Below are 16390 nucleotides of genomic sequence, written 5' to 3' on the forward strand. Positions count from 1 at the left end.
GGCAGTGAGAGACAACCTGGACTGTATCTGACCTGCTTCTGAATTTCAGAACTCTTCTCCAGTGAAGAAACTCTTCTTCCCTTTGTTTTATTAATTTCTTCATTTGATTTTTTGTTGTGTGTTTCCATTCCAAAAAAGAAAGAAGAAAGCAGTTAGGCAAGACAGAAGAGAGATTTCCCCCTCCATACAGCTGGGTGAGATGTTTTGCGCCCGCCACTGGCTAAGGTGGAATCAAAGTCCACTGAATTTAAGCCTTGTTCTTCCTGCTATTAGGTTATACCCATCATCAATGAACACAGCAGATGTCTGTTCTGTCTTGGGGAAGCACACATCCCCAACAAGTGTGACTGCTGTTCCTTTTCATCCTATACCCTGAAATCTTGAGATGTGAATTTCAAACTGTACCTCTTGGAGCAATTCATGAAGGTAGCTTTAGATCCAGGAGTGGAGACATCCTTCATACAGGAACCAAGGAGATTGTCTTTGGTGAGTACCCTGGCTACTGGGCACCTGTCATAAGTATAAAGGGAAGGGTAAACACCTTTAAATCCCTCCTGGCCAGAGGAAAACCTCTTTCACCTGTAAAGGGTTAAGAAACTAAGACAATCTCGCTGGCACCTGACCGAAATGACCAATGAGGAGACAAGATACTTTCAAAGCTCGGGGGGGGGGGGGGGGGGGGGACACTGTCTGTGTTGCTTTTGCCGGGACCAGAGCAGGAATGCAGGTCAGAACTCCTGTAAAAAGTCAGTAAGCAATCTAGTTAGATATACATTAGATTCTGTTTAGTTTAAATGGCTGATAAAATAAGTTATGCTGAATGGAATGTATATTCCTGTTTTTGTGTCTTTTTGTAACTTAAGGTTTTGCCTAGAGGGATTCTCTATGTTTTGAATCTGATTACCCTGTAAGGTATTTACCATCCTGATTTTACAGAGGTGATTCTTTTACTTTTTCTTTAATTAAAATTCTTCTTTTAAGAACCTGATTGTTTTTTTTCATTGTTCTTAAGATCCAAGGGTTTGGGTCTGTGTTCACCTATGCAAATTAGTGAGGATTTTTATCAAGCCTTCCCAAGGAAAGGGGATGTAGGGCTTGGGGGGATTTTAGGGGGAAAGAAGTTTCCAAGTGGGCTCTTTCCCTGTTATATTTGTTTAGACGCTTGGTGGTGGCAGCAATAAAGTCCAGGGACAAAAGGTAAAATAGTTTGTACGTTGGGGAAGTTTTAACCTAAGCTGGTAAAAATAAGCTTAGGGGGTCTTTCATGCGGGTCCCCACATCTGTACCCTAGAGTTCAGAGTGGGGAAGGAACCTTGACAGCACCACATCCATGGTTCTAGCAAGGAAGGGAAAATAAAAAGGTGCCCAAACCATCAGCATTGGCACTCCCCAAACTGACCACATCTAGCTTGGCACCAAAGGCCTTGGTGTGGACTGTGTCGGCTTGGACTGTTTCAGCACCAACTCCAAGATAAAGAAACCCAGCTTCACCCTCTGCAGTGAAAAGGTTCCCCCCGTCAAATTCAAATGCAGCTCTGAGCAGATAACATATCTGTCCCTCAGAGAGGACTCTAGACCAGGAAAGAAGCCCTCAAAATAATAAGCATCAATGAAATACAGTGCCAGGAGATTGGCAGTGACTGAGCACATGGGTGGTAGGCCCACTGGTATCGACTTCCACATTGAGATCTCTGGCACTGGCCCCAGAGCCAGAACCATTCCTGGTCCCAAGATATGTCTTTGACCAGCCCCCCTTGCTGCTCCTCTCAGTACTGAACACAACACACACATCAGCCCTGGAACCGCTACCATCAGAGCTGGAACCACATGCATTGGCAGTACCATCCCTAGATAGTTACCTCTCCTCCCCATGAAGGGGCCATTCCTTCTTCCCTTACTTGAGTAGGGTACCAGTGCCTGAAAGACAAGATTGAAAATACCAGCAAAGGTACCCTGAAGGTATGTAGTACCGAGTTTCAGTGCAGAACCGGCAACCAATGGGCCCTCCTTGGTCAGGCCAGTACCAATATAACCCACCACCAAAGTTGTGCTGGCTGTACTGGGGTCTGTCCTCTCAGATTTTGGAATGGGATCTCTTCTAATGTCTTGGCAAAGAGGAGATCTTCACCACCATTGGCATCTCTGGCAAGAGTACCCTCACTAGAACTGGAGGGATATCCAAGGGTGGAAGAACTAGCAAGAGACACACTCCAACTGTCCTCCCCACTGAAGAGATCTTCCTTGTCCTGAGATGAAGCAGTCACTGTGGCCCCAACACCGACCATCAGTGACTTCAGGGCATTTCAGAAGGTATCATCGAGGATAGTGGATACAAGGGACTTTGAAACAAAGGTGATTCAAGTTGTTTGACATCCTTAGTGCCTTCAAGAATTGCTCTCCTGATCAATGAGAGAACCCAAAATACAGCAAAGTGGGGGTGGCACACCCTGGCCTTGCTTCCCTTGACTTCAGAGCAGGTGAAAAAACAGTAACAGGGTCCACCCAAAGGCTTTGAGTGATTCTACACACATTCAACACCAGGTTTGCTCATTGTCTCCATCATTCAGGAGAAAAGCAGATCAAACAAAGAAACTCCCAAAGACAAGGACCCCAAGAAGCTGGACATTTTCAGCCTAAAGGCCTACTGCTCAGCACATCCCACCAGTTTCACATCATGATCTATCATGTACTGTTCACGAAATACAACTTCCTGATGTGGGAGAGGGTGATCCCCTTCCTGTCTTGACTCCCACAAGATGGCAGGGAGGACCTGAACAACATAATCAAAGAGGACCAAATGGTAGCTAGAACTGCGCTACCAGGGGCAGTACTTGAATCTGATACAGTCATTCACTTGATGGCCACGGCAATCACCATGCGCTGTGCCTTCTGGCTTTAGGTGTCCGGGATACCAAGAGAAGTCCAAGCCATAACTGGGGACTTACCCATTGAATCATAGAATCATAGAATCATAGAATATCAGGGTTGGAAGGGACCCCAGAAGGTCATCTAGTCCAACCCCCTGCTCGAAGCAGGACCAATTCCCAGTTAAATCATCCCAGCCAGGGCTTTGTCAAGCCTGACCTTAAAAACCTCTAAGGAAGGAGATTCTACCACCTCCCTAGGTAACGCATTCCAGTGTTTCACCACCCTCTTAGTGAAAAAGTTTTTCCTAATATCCAATCTAAACCTCCCCCACTGCAACTTGAGACCATTACTCCTCGTTCTGTCATCTGCTACCATTGAGAACAGTCTAGAGCCATCCTCTTTGGAACCCCCTTTCAGGTAGTTGAAAGCAGCTATCAAATCCCCCCTCATTCTTCTCTTCTGCAGGCTAAACAATCCCAGCTCCCTCAGCCTCTCCTCATAAGTCATGTGTTCCAGACCCCTAATCATTTTTGTTGCCCTTCGCTGGACTCTCTCCAATTTATCCACATCCTTCTTGAAGTGTGGGGCCCAAAACTGGACACAGTACTCCAGATGAGGCCTCACCAATGTCGAATAGAGGGGAACGATCACGTCCCTCGATCTGCTCGCTATGCCCCTACTTATACATCCCAAAATGCCATTGGCCTTCTTGGCAACAAGGGCACACTGCTGACTTATATCCAGCTTCTCGTCCACTGTCACCCCTAGGTCCTTTTCCGCAGAACTGCTGCCTAGCCATTCGGTCCCTAGTCTGTAACTGTACATTGGGTTCTTCCGTCCTAAGTGCAGGACCTGCACTTATCCTTATTGAACCTCATCAGATTTCTTTTGGCCCAATCCTCCAATTTGTCTAGGTCCTTCTGTATCCTATTCCTCCCCTCCAGCGTATCTACCACTCCTCCCAGTTTAGTATCATCCGCAAATTTGCTGAGAGTGCAATCCACACCATCCTCCAGATCATTTATGAAGATATTGAACAAAACCGGCCCCAGGACCGACCCTTGGGGCACTCCACTTGATACCGGCTGCCAACTAGACATGGAGCCATTGATCACTACCCACTGAGCCCGACAATCTAGCCAGCTTTCTACCCACCTTATAGTGCATTCATCCAGCCCATACTTCCTTAACTTGCTGACAAGAATACTGTGGGAGACCGTGTCAAAAGCTTTGCTAAAGTCAAGAAACAATATATCCACTGCTTTCCCTTCATCCACAGAACCAGTAATCTCATCATAAAAGGCGATTAGATTAGTCAGGCATGACCTTCCCGAGGTGAACCAAGCTGGCTGTTCCTGATCACTTTCCTCTCATGCAAGTGCTTCAGGATTGATTCTTTGAGGACCTGCTCCATGATTTTTCCAGGGACTGAGGTATTGAAGGTATGGATCTATTTAGTACAAGAACAGATGAAGTGTGACATTCCCTCAGAGATTCCAAGGTAGCTCTCAGACCCCTGGGCATTTACACTCTGGGACCGTATCATGAACCTTTCTACCCCCGAGGCAGAGAATGCTATTGTTCTGTCACAGTCGCCAGCCCAAGTATTCACCTAGAAAGCAACACTGATACTTGTGGAATTGCCTGTTGTTTTCCTCCTCCATCTTGCACCAGCCTCCCTTCCAGGGACAGCAGGTTTGATTAAATGGTCAAAAGCCATACCAAGACCACTCCACAGGTTATACTTGAAAACTGCCTCACTTGAAAATTACTCACCGCTGCACCATTCAGTTGACTTCCTCACTCCCTACTTGCCTCTCTTCCCTATCCCTTTTCAGGAGCCCTTCTCATGAAAGCCTTTTACAAACAGAAGGGGCTTTGTTGCTAGAGCTGGTTGAAATTCAGAATTTCTGCTTTACAGGAAATTTTGACATTTTGAAATTTGATTTCAGTCTAAATAGGACTAAAACCAAATTTTGTAAAAATTTCTCATGAACCAGGGGTTTTGACATTTTTCATTTTGGAAACACAGCAAGATAGTGTTTGCAACAGGAAATTTGCTCTCTGATCCACAGCAGCTACTCAGTGAAATTGACACTCATGCTGAATTGTCATTCATTCATGACCCTGTCACCATCGAGAACATTTGTCACAGATGCATCTGATATAGGGTAGCCCACTTGAACCACCCGCAAATTCAAGGGACCTTCACTTGAAAGATAGGAAACTATATATAAACAAATTAGAGTTCATCAAACTGGCATGCATGGTATTAATCCTGGTCCTGCAAACCTTTGTGCAGATACTGACAGACAATATGTCCACTATCCACCAAATAAACAAGCAAAGAGGAGCATGCTCTTCTGCCCTGTGCAAAGAAGCGATCATTTTAGGGGGCAGCGTAACTCCAGTGGCCCTACACATTCCAGGAAACAGCAATGGCCTGGCTGGCTTCCTAAACAGACAGTCCATCACCAGTCACAGGTGGTCACTACTGAAATCCATCCTTGACTTAGTATTTTGCTAATGGGGCAATCTGCTGATTGTCCTGTTCACTACCTAGTACAATTCCAAGTGACTGAACTTCTGTTCCAGAGGAAGCATGACCCTTGGATCTTCACCAGACCTCTGACTTCTACAGTGGAACCAAATTCTCCTTCACGCTTTCCCACTGTTCCCTAGGATGATTGCCAAAGCAAGATGAGACGAGGTGAAACTCATTTTCATAGCCCCCTACTGGTTAAGGCAATTCTGACTGACCACCTATGGATGTCTGTATGACCAGAACACCTGATCTACTGTCTCAGGATTAGAGCCAACTATTTCTCCCAGCCTCTAAAATGTGCAACTGACATCCTGAATGTTGGCTGACTGAGTGCCATGGAAAAGGACTGCTCTTCACTTGTTTGGGAGATCCTGGCTCAGGAGCAGGAAATTGTCTACAAGGAACATCCTCTTCTAAGTGGACTAGATTCTCTATGTGGGTGGCCCAGTTTGGCCTGGAGTCTGGACCACTTGCTTCAGTTAAAGCATTCTGGATTTTCTTTCAGTTTGATCAGGTCCATCTGGTGGCAGTATTAGCATATCCACTAATACAGTTGCTGTCAACCTCATCTGATGGTATCCAAGGTCTTTTAAGGACTTTATGCATATTTACTAACGGATCAAGGACCCTGCTCCAGCATGGGATCTCAGTGCTATTCTTCTTTGGTTTATGGAGCCTGCCTTTGAGCCCGTCTCAGAGTGCTTCATCCACCATCTTATCTTCAGAATGGTATTCCTGGTCACCATCAGTGCAACAAGAAGGGTCAGCAACCTCCAAGTGCTCATGGTAGAACCCCCGTGTACTTTGTTTCACAGAGAGAAAGTGGTTTTGAGATTTCATACAAAACTCCTCCACAAGATGGTTTTGGAATTCCATTTGTATCAATCAACTTGTGTGTACTTTTTTTTCCCCAAAAGCACATTCTGTGTAATGGGAGAAGAAGCTCCGCACCTTGGACAATTCCAGGGCTCTTTGATACTATACTGATAGGACGAAATCTTCAGAATGCCACCATGTCTATTTGTGGTTATAACTGGCCAGTCCAGAAGTCAAGACATTTCTTCTCAAGTACTTTCAAAGTGGATAATGCATTATATCTCAGTGTGCTACCAGCTGACTGATAGAATCATAGAACCACAAAGGTAGAAGGGACCGCAAGGGTCATCTGGTTTAACCCCCTGCAAAGATGTAGGATTTGTTGTGTCTAAACCATCTGAGACAGATGGCTATGCAGCCTCCTTTTGAAAACCTCCAGTGAAGAAGCTTCCACAACCTCCCGAGGCAGTTTGTTCCATTGCCCAGTTAAGAAGTTTTACCTGAGATTTAATTTAAATCTGCTATATTTTCTCTGTCTTTTTATGGCAGTGTTTCAAGTATTTGAAGACTGCTATCATGTCGTCCCTTAATTTCCTCTTACCCAAACTAAACATACCCAGTTCCTTCAGCCTTTGCTCACAAGACTTGCATTCTGTTCTTCTGATCAGCTTTGTCGCTTGCCTTTGGATCCTTTCCAATTTCTCTACATCCTTTCTGTACAGCGGTGACCAAAATTGGACACAATACTCCAGCTGAGACCTAACGAGTGCTGAGTAGAGCGGTACTGTCACCTACAGAATCATAGAACCCGACGATTAGAAGATACATCTTTCCTACTGTCAGGGTTCCTTCCCCACTCTGAACTTTAGAGTACAGATGTGGGGACCTGCATGAAAGACCCCCTAAGCTTATTCTTACCAGCTTAGGTTAAAAACTTCCCCAAGGTACAAACTTTGCCTTGTCCTTGAACCGTATGCTGCCACCACCAAGCGTTTCAAACAAAGAACAGGGAAAGAGACCACTTGGAGACGTCTTCCCCCAAAATATCCCCCCAAGCCCTACACCCCCTTTCCTGGGGAAGGCTTGATAAGAATCCTCACCAATTGGTACAGGTGAACAGAGACCCAAACCCTTGAATCTTAAGAACAATGAAAAGTCAATCAGGTTCTTAAAAGAAGAATTTTAATTAAAGAAAAGGTAAAAGAATCACCTCTGTAAAATCAGGATGGTAAATAACTTACAGGGTAATCAGATTCAAAACATAGAGAATCCCTCCAGGCAAAACTTTAAGTTACAAAAAGACACAAAAACAGGAATATACATTCCATCCAGCACAGCTTATTTTACCAGCCATTAAACAAAAGGAAATCTAACGCATGTTCTAGCTACATTACTTACTAACTTAACAGGAGTTGTAAGGCCGCATTCCTGATCTGTTCCCGGCAAAAGCATCACACAGACAGATCCTTTGTTCCTCCCCCTCCAGCTTTGAAAGTATCTTGTCCCCTCATTGGTCATTTTGGGTCAGTTGCCAGCGAGGGTACCTTAGCTTCTTAACCCTTTACAGGTGAAAGGGTTTTGCCTCTGGCCAGGAGGGATTTTATAGCACTGTATACAGAAAGGTGGTTACCCTTCCCTTTATATTTGACACCTGCCAACTATTAAAGCTCTTTCCACCAGAGATCAAGTGGCATCCACAGGCTTCCATAACATAAGAATATCCAAAATCTTTATAGCTGCTTGTGACAGGGTATACAGGCCCTACCCTGGAGATGAAGGGGTTAAGGCAGCACTCTTGGCAGTGGAAGCCACACCCCCTCACCCCTGCTGGGCATGCTCCAACTGCTGCTGCAGTATAAAAGGGAGCAGCCCAGCTCAGTCAGGGCTGTCAGCTGAGGAGGAAGGATGCATCTCATCAGCTCCAGCTAAGGAGCAGCAGGAATCCTGGACCACAGGAGCCAGAGGTGCCGAGCCTCAGACTGACACCCAAGCATTGGTGGATGCCCCAGGGAAGTTGCTGTTGCTGGGAGCAGTGCACCCTGTGGAGACCAGAGACACTGACACTCAGACCATGGATGACAGGAATCATGATAGCAAGTAGCCGGGGGTGGGGGGACTAGCCATTGTCTCCACAGGAGTCAGTGTGTTTCGGTCACACCCTGCCACTGACTCAGTGGTGAACCCACTCACCACGATCAGGGCCGTGGGCTTGGATGTGGTGAAGTCAGATGGGCCCGCATCCCCCTGCCTTGGGTGGCAGTTCCCCCATCTGAGGCCAAGATGCCTGCATTTGTCGGCTGTCCACCAGAGCTGGGACAATTGACAGTTTGCCATCTACCCTGCCAGAGAGCTGATCTTCCTAGACTGATTATTGCTCTGTCCAGACTGCAGGCCAGGGCCCCCTCCCCATCCAAGCCATATTGACTGGGCACTAGGTCACACAGCCCTGTGGCAAAGGGCAGCCACGTTGACTCCGGTCTTTGGGCCGCGCAGCTCTGAGGTTAAGGGCAGCCATATTAACTCTGGCCACTAGGCCACGCAGCTGAGAGGCTAAAGGCAGTCATAGTGAAATGATGGGGCATGAGTGCCCATTTCCCTACCCCAAAACATGACGCACTGGGCTTGGCTGCTAGATCAGATGCAAAGTTCAGGAGAGCTGAACTTCCATCTCTATTCGACTGATGCTGCTGACACTTCTGCCCACCTCCTGAGGAGGATACTGCTTGTTGGTCGCCTACAGTGGAATCCACACTGACACGTACTCAATGAAAGAACAGTTATTTACGTACAATAATTATGGTTCTTCAAAATGTTTTACTCAGTATGGATCCGACTACCTGCCCTCCTTTCTCCTGTTTTTGAAGTCCTCCCCTATGATGGGCTTTGAGTTGCAAGGGAACTGAGGCGAGGCTGGGACCATGCTGCCCTTTATGCATTCATCCATGAGCATGAGGAGGCACAGGACACACGTGCGGCCCCACTAGACACTACTGTGCAAAGGATTTCAAGTTCAGGTGCATGTGCACCTACAGCAGGATCCACACTCACTACATCTCGAAAAATCACAGTTATTGCAGAATAAGTAACTGTTCTTCCTTGTTAAAGGCCTAATCATGAGAGGATGTAAATACTAGTTGCTAGTGGGGAAAAAAACCCATAGATGTGTCTAGAGGCTAAGGGTTGAATCCTCAGCTCTGGCTAATCTACTTTAACGGTACCAAATGGTATGCCACTTGAATATTCCTCCCTGTTCCCATCCCATCCCAGCCTCCTGAGCCAGGTGTCAGGGATGTTTTAACTTGCACTACCTAGTAATGGCATCTTCCAACGTCAAGGGATTGCCAGAATATAGGAGCACTCTTGTTATGCCCTCTTCTTCTGGGCAGTCCCTTAACAGTAGCCCAATGATTAGGACAATTCTCAGCTGCCTTGTTAGAACGGGGTTATGGCTCCTTTGCATCGACAGAATATTGTGCTCCTCTGTGTCCATGTTTGGATGGGCTACTGCTCCCTTAGATGGGGTGAGTTCTGTTTTTGCACCATGCTTTCCTCTTTCCCACAACTTCTTATTGTAGCTCCTGTGCAGGGGCTCTTGCAGAGCTCCAGCTCAGTTGAGTTGGTATGGGAGAGCAGGTATGGCTCCTCTAGATCACACCCCCTCAAAAAAAAAAAAAGTGGCAAGCAACTGGATCAAAAAAACCCAGCACAACTAGTCTGAGGCAGTATTACTATAGGATGTTTCCCCTCTCTGCTGTGGAAACTCCCTACCTTCTGCCCTTCAGAGAGTGGTGAAGGGCATCCATGATCATAAAAGAGAGCAGATAGTGCCCAAAAGCAGATGGAGGCAAAAGGCAATGTATATTTTTTGAGAGGCCCCTTGTCTTTTGTGTGGATCTCTGGTTATCTGTGACTAAAAGGAGTGGAACCCCCATCTTCTTGTATGGGTAATATGTTGGGGGAATCTACCACCCAAAGGAGGAATTCCCAGGAAACTCTCTTATGCATATTAGTCCTGCACAGAGGATAATGGGGCCTATACTTTCTCAGGATGTCTGTCTGTCTGTCATAGTTCTATATTTCTATTGAGAGTACCCTTTTAATCAGTGGTTGGCAACCTTCAGCACGCGGCTCATCAGGGTAATCTGCTGGCGGGCCACGAGACTTTTTGTTTACATTGACCGTCCGCAGGCATGGCCCCCCGCAACTCCCAATGGCCGCGGTTTGCCGTTCCCAGGCAGTGGGAGCTGTGGGGGGGCCGCGCCTGCGGACGGTCAACGTAAACAAAATATCTCATGGCCTGCCAACAGATTACCCTGATGGGCTGCATGCTGAAGGTTGCCGACCCCTGCTTTTAATTGAAGTCATCAAAGATTTTGGAGGCTTTGGAGGCTTATCACTGTTATCCGGAGATTGTCCCTTGAGTGTTTAAGCAGTGCTAAATCAATATGAACCACTTTAATATGCAGGACAGCTGCACCGTCAATCAAACCCTAGCACTGCCCTTGACCCCTTAAACCCTGCCCACCTGTCACCGGAAGTCCCGCCCCATGGGGGTATTACTTCCGGGGTCAAGGCGGGCACATGACCGGAAGCAAGGTGTGTCATGTGACCCCTCTGACAACTTCTCCCTCTACCAATCAGGAGGGGTTTTGTCCCGACAGGACCGCCCCGAGTGGAGATTTGACCAATTGGGGGGAGTTCTGGGGCAGGGTGACCTGTCCCGAAATGATTCATGTGACCCCTCTAAGAACTCCTCCCACATCCCTCTACCAATCAGGAGGAGTTTCGGCCGCATAGGACTGCCCCGAGAGCAGATTTGACGAAAATAGGGCAGGTTCTGGGATGGGGTGAACCACCCAGAAGAGGGTCGTGTGACCCATCTGCCATTCAGAGCGCAGTACCATCACCCCATAAGTCCCAGTGCCGGGCATAAGAGGCTATCTTTTACCAAGAACGCATGTTTTAGAAATCATGGAAACATGGACTCCTTCACCACCCCCGTGAGAACTTCGGACTTTGTTTTAGCCCCGAGCACCTTTGGACTTCTGTGGAGAAAGTGCTACATCAGCGAGAGTTCTGAGGAGGACCTTTGACTCAAACGTTGATGGATACGGCAGGAACCGACCGCGAAACCCAAACCCTCGTGAGGCACCCTGATGAGCGTAATGGCCTCTTGTTGTCCACCACCCTAGAGGTGGAAGGTGATCATGGCTTGGGGGAGTTACCGGTGGACAAGGTGAACAGAAAAGATGTGGCTCAGGTAAATAAATGGTTAAGAAGTGATGGTCCGGTATGGGGGGCGTGTAATGGGGTGAGGAACTGACCCGGGATTGTGTAAATCAAAAAACAAGCAGTGGGGTGCTTACACTGTTTCTTTTCTAAAAATCTCTCAACAGCTCGACGATGCCGTTCCAGAGGCCTTTGAGAACTTACACATACCGGTAGCCCTGTGGGAGTAAATGTATAGTGCATCAGCTGTTTTTACTCATGTCTTAGACACAGCTCTCAAGAGGAAAAGGACAAAATGGAAGAATGAAGCAGCACAGACTCCTTCATGTTAGGAGTCATGGGGTCCATTTTTACAGGCGGCTGTAAAAGGTTGTGTTAAACCAGGGGATTAATAAAACTTATTTAATGTGTTAATATGAATGTGTCCCTCTCCATACTTGTGTTAATAAAAGATGGTACCAATAACAGTCATGTCTCCACAGACGGCTCTGTTAAAGAAAATATATTACACCCCCGGGGAAGTTGGGAGCTTCGGTGGGGTGAACTCTCTTTTTCAAGTGGCCAAAAAGCATAGTAAAACTTTAAATAGAAGACAGGTAACAGCTTGGCTTTCAGAACAGGGTGCTTACACTTTACACAAACTGGCTCGAATATGTTTTAAAAGAAACAAGACCATTGTTTCTGATGTGGATGTACAATGGCAGGCAGATTTGGTGGATATGCACCGGTTCTCCAAACACAACAGCAGTTTTAAGTACATGTTAACCGTGATAGACATTCTATCCAAATATGCCTGGGCCTTAGGCCTAAGAGACAAGACGAGTGGTGAGGTATCCAAGGCCTTTAAAGCTATTTTTAGCGAAGGGCGCGTGCCTCAAAAATTACAAACCGATTCGGGGAAAAGAATTTTTAAACAAACCTTTAAGCAGATCGTTAAAGCGGCTTGGCGTTCACCATTTTGTTACTAATAATGAAGTCAAAGCAGGAGTTGTGGAGAGATTTAACAGAACTTTAAAAACTATGATGTGGAGATATTTTACAGCCCATAACACCTCTCGCTACATTGATGTGTTACCTGACTATAAAGAGTTACAACCAGAGCTTTCACAGAACTATGCATACCAGACTCGCTGATGTTAACCTTTCAGAGTCTCTGAAGGTATGGAAAATGATTTATGGAGATGGTTTTAAAATAAAACCGGTTGTTGCCCCTTTTAGAAAAGGCGACCACATGAGACTATCTAAAACCAAAGGAGCTTTTGAAAAAGGTTATGAACAGATGTTTACTGATGAGGTATTCATAGTGGATGAAGCCTTAACCAGGGCCAGAGACCTGTATACCGATTAAAAGATTATGAGGGTGAGACAGTTACTGGATCTTTTTACTCTGAAGAATTACAAAAAGTAAACTCCAAACGAGACAGGATTGAAAAAGTTCTAGCGGAGAAAGGAAAAGGGAGAAAAAAAAAAACCTACTGGTGAAATGTTTGGGGTGGCCTGATAAGTTTAACAGCTGGGTGGAAGCTTCTCAACTCTGTGATATTTAGACACGAACAACAACAAAAAAAAACAACCAAAAAAACCCCAAAACAAACAAAAAAAAGTTATTCCTCCTGTAAAGTCAGAGTGAGCGAGAGAGAGAAAAAATGAGCGATGACGGGTTTTACATTACTTTGCCCAGCAACGCCAGCTCTGCCGTTTTTTCCCAAAACACCAGCTCGAACTTTCCAATACGGCTAATTAAGCCCTTGGATCTCCCGGGTGCCTGGGAGGTGGGGTTAGTGGAAATACAATACCCGCACAGCTGGAACACTATCAACGAAGACACCCCTTTTGAAATCACCTTTGGAGATATGGCATGGAGTTTCATTCTACGACAAGGTTATTACTCATCCATACCCAAACTACTGGATCATATGAACAGTACCATGGCTCGTCATCCCGGACCGCCTGAGATGGTCATGAACTATGACCCTGTGGGTAGAAAAATTAGATTTAAATCCACCGATTTTACTTATATGTTTTCTACCAGCAGGGAGCTAGCTAACATTCTGGGCTTGGGTCCCAAACGCAGCATCCAAAAATTCCCCTTCTCGGCAGACATTACAGGGGCTTTTAATTCATTGTATCCGTACACGGATATCGTAGAACATCAGTTTGTGGGGGACTTCTCTGTTCCCCCGTTACTCTGACCCTGTCTGAGGAAGGAACAATGAGTTTGTCACCATTACCTACGATAAACCTCATTACGTCCCTATCAGTAAACACCACATCGACACCGTTACCATTGAAATAAAGACAGATCAGAACAGAAGCGTCTCATTTCGCTTTGGCAAGGTGATCATCAAGCTACACCTGCGTCCCCGGAGACAGTGAGGTTTCTAAAAAGCAAAACATTATTATGGCGATCCTAAAAAATTATGGCGACCCCACCATCTACAGGAACTATTACAAAGCCCAGGGGGATATGCCCTTTTTAGATATCATGGGGCCCCCAGGATGGACGGGGTGGGCGTGGGTGGAATATTCCATAGCTTCTTTTGAAAAGCCGTACCACTTTTGAGGAGGGGGATAGAGATTATTAAACCCCATGTAAAAACTGCCACTCAAAACATACCTAAAGACATGGTAGGCCATGTCTCCTGCGCTGTTCTGGAGAAGGTGGGGAATACAGCTTCACAGGAAGGATCGGGGCTGATGTACGTTAAAAGGAGGAAGAGAAAGAGAAATGTGTCATACCCGCAATGCACTGGTCCCCCGAAGCCCTTTAAAAGAAGGGCTTTGACGCGCAGGGCCGGCCATAAGCGAAAGTCCAAGAGGAAGCCTGGACGAAAGAGGAGACGCTCTCCACCTGGTAAAAGAGAGATATTTTAATCAACGTGGCTTTCGTTCACTGCGGGTCTGAAGAGTGCATCAAATCCGAACTAGACTTGTTCCAAATAGCCCCTATGCAGACCAGCATTGAGAAAAGCATCTACATCGAGGTGCCACCTCTATCGGCCATTATGGAGTCTGCCCCCATTGACTTTTTTATTGCAGGGAATGGCATAGATTATATGGATTTAAACAACACGCTGTTGTACCTGTGTTGCAAGATTGTAAAAGGAGACGGAACTGAACTCGCCGCGGATGCTGAGGTGGGCCTGGTGAATTACCCCGTGGCCTCTATTTTTAGTCAGCTGGATGTCACGCTGGGAGACCGCCTTGTAAGCCAAAGCAACAACTGTTACTTTTACAGGGCCTTTATAGAATCGGTGCTCAATTACAGCGACGACACCCTCGCCACACAATTTTCTGCCGGCCTCTTTTACAAAGACACTGCCGGAAAACAGGAAGAAATGGAGTTGGATGGCGGGAATCTAGGGTTTGTGAGGTGTGCAAGGCTGACGAGTCATCTACACAGCGACCTGTTTTTTCAAGAAAAACTATTGTTGAACGGAGTGGATGTGAAAATTAAACTGACGCGCAGTAAAGATGTTTTCTGTTTAATGTGCAGTGCAGCTGAAGACTTTAAACTGCGCATTCTATCAGCATCCCTTTTTGTGAAGAAAGTACGGGTGGCCCCGAGCGTTGATCTGGGGCACGCTGAGGCCCTGCTTACCACTAATGCTAAATACCCCGTGGACCATGTGGGAATGAAAGTGTTTAGCATCCCTGCGGGCAGCAGGGTCAGTAACCAGGAGAACCTGTTTTTGGGACAGTTACCCAAAATGCTTGTCCTAGGGTTTGTGGATAATGATGCCTTTAGCAGAAGTTACGCTAAAAATCCTGTTCATTTTAAGCATTATGATATTAATTTTGTGGCCTTGTATGTGGATGGTTACCAGATACCAACCAAGCCTCTGCAACCAGACTTCGAGGCAGGACGCTGTGTGAGAGAATACATGAATCTGGTACAGACAGCTGGTAAACACATGAAAGATTGTTCTCTGTTAATCGACGGTGAGGAGTTTGCACAGGGTTACGCCTTGTTTGCTTTGACCTGTCTCCCCACCAGGAATGCGCCGATCACTATTCCCTGATTAAAACTGGGAACCTAAGAGCAGAAATACGTTTTGGGAAGGCTTTAACCGTTACCATCAATATGATCGTGTATGGGGTTTTTGACAACATCATAGAGATAAATCAGAGGAGAAACGTTCCGTTTGACTACATGTGAACATGGACACCATGCAGCTCTCACGTGTCTTATCAATAGACCTTTACACGAAAAAGAATTTTTTAGATGTGTTTCCTTGCGATTGGCTTCCTGGTGGCAAGCTGTCTCAGAGACCCCTAGGTTTGGTGGTCAACACGCATCCACACAAGGTGAACACTGGCTCACCTTCTATCTGGTGGAGCGTAACCATGGAGAGTTTTTTGACTCATATGGGCACCCCCCCAAACAGTGTGTTGTTTCCTAAAAGCATTATGAAATTTTAAAACAAAAATGCCACAGACATTGTGTTTCACAACAGACAATTACAAGACCCCTGCTCCGTCAGCTGCGGCTATCACTGCTTGTTTTTCTTACATAGAATCATAGAATATCAGAGTTGGAAGGGACATCTAGTCCAACCCCCTGCCCAGAGCAGGACCAATCCCCAACTAAATCATCCCAGCCAGGGCTTTGTCAAGCCTGACCTTAAAAATTTCTAAGGAAGGGGATTCCGCCACCTCCCTAGGTAACGCATTCCAGTGTTTCACCACCCTCCTAGTGAAAAAGTTTTTCCTAATAGCCAACCTAAATCTCCCCCACTGCAACTTGAGACCATTTCTCCTTGTCCTGTCATCTGCTATCACTGAGAATAGTCTAGATCCATCCTCTTTGGATCCACCTTTCAGGTAGTTGAAAGCAGCTATCAAATCCCCCCTCATTCTTCTCTTTCGCAGACTAAACAATCCCAGTTCCCTCAGCCTCTCCTCGTAAGTCATGTGTTCCAGACCTAATAA

At 46.2% G+C, this 16390-nt stretch overlaps 1 protein-coding gene across 1 annotated transcript in view; it reads left to right on the forward strand.

Annotated features, from left to right (window-relative positions):
• CFAP36 (cilia and flagella associated protein 36) overlaps positions 1-16390 on the forward strand; it is a 99173-nt gene that overhangs the window by 28960 nt on the left and 53823 nt on the right.

The sequence above is a fragment of the Caretta caretta genome, chromosome 3 (genome assembly GCF_965140235.1).
Source record: "Caretta caretta isolate rCarCar2 chromosome 3, rCarCar1.hap1, whole genome shotgun sequence".
NCBI classification, from domain to species: domain Eukaryota; kingdom Metazoa; phylum Chordata; order Testudines; family Cheloniidae; genus Caretta; species Caretta caretta.